We start from the raw sequence: 1,291 nt of genomic DNA, 5'->3' as shown, positions 1-1,291 counted from the left end.
CGCTTCTCAGCTGGGCAGCCAAGGGCATAAAAGCACGAGAGGTTTCTCTGCCCCCTCTTTTCCTCGGAAACGCTGCCCCAACTTTCTGAGGACGCTAGAGCTCTGGCAGCTGGGATGATCTAGTTGGGGCTGGTCCTGCTTTGAGCAGGGGGTCGGGCTAGGTGACCTCCTGAGGTCCCTTCCCACCTGAATTTTCCAGGATCCCACTCCTCTTTCCAGACCTGAAATGTGCACGGGGTCTGAAGCTGGGGTCTCGTACAGGGTCCATCTTCAAAGCCACCGGAAGAGTTTTGCAGTCCAAAAAAAAAAAAAGAAAAAATCCCCCACGTGCTCGTTTAGAGAGAGACTTTCCTCTCCTCTGCTTGAGGATCTCCCCCTTCCCCTGTGCCGTGCCATGCATAGAGCAGCTAGAGGAGGAAGAGGACCTGCTTTTTGTTGTTGTGTGGTTGTTTGGGGGGGGGGTTTGAAAGAAAAAAGGATAGTTAGTTTTTCCGCAACTGTTCGTAGCTACTTTTAGTGGCATTGCTAACAGTAGCCAGACAAAAGAGCTCAAGGCGCTTAGATGAGCCCTTATTGTCACCTGGGAAGGAGGCAAGATTATTTAGAGAGAGCGAGAAGCAGCGGGCAAGCCACAGGTAGGATGTTTCCTTCTATTAAAATAAAAGCAGCCTGAAGTCGGGCAGGTTTCTTACTTTTCTTACACTGACATTTTAAAAGGCGGGGGAGGTCTCGGGGAAGCCCCGCATCAGACCCATTCTCATCAGATCCCGGCTCGTCTCCTGCCACGCAGCCGAGCACGGAGCCCGCGTGTCAGGTAGGGCTGCAGGGGACTTGGCAGCAAACAGTGGCAGGGTTTCCAGCGGGCTGGCACAGGGCTGCGGTGTGCGCCGCGGCGCCCTGCCTCCTCCCCCTGCCCTTATTGCCCACCCGCACCAGGTGACCCGACCTCTCCGCACGCCTTGTAGCTGGAGCTATTTCGCGATTGCTTTCCTGGGAGGACTCCTTTGTGGGGGCTGCCTTTTCTCAGCTCAGGGAAGACGGGGGAGGAGGGGGGCACCCTCTTCCCTCGGGTGTGCTCCGGGCTGTGCACCCCGCACTCCCGCAGGCTCTGCAGCCAGCCAGGCAGCGCATCCTCGCTTCCCAGCCTGCGCAGAGTGAGCGCCGGGACTGCTCTTTCAAAGGGGAGGAGGGACAGGGGTGGGAGAAGGGGGGCCTGCCCTTGAAGGCCCCGCAGCCTGGTGGCACAGGGCCCGGCAGCGCCTGCCTGCCCCCCCACCCCCCCCGGGCGGTC

This window comes from Gavialis gangeticus, unplaced genomic scaffold (assembly GCF_001723915.1).
Source record: "Gavialis gangeticus isolate Ggan-Ray unplaced genomic scaffold, GavGan_comp1, whole genome shotgun sequence".
NCBI lineage: Eukaryota > Metazoa > Chordata > Crocodylia > Gavialidae > Gavialis > Gavialis gangeticus.
This window is presented reverse-complemented; position numbering follows the sequence as displayed.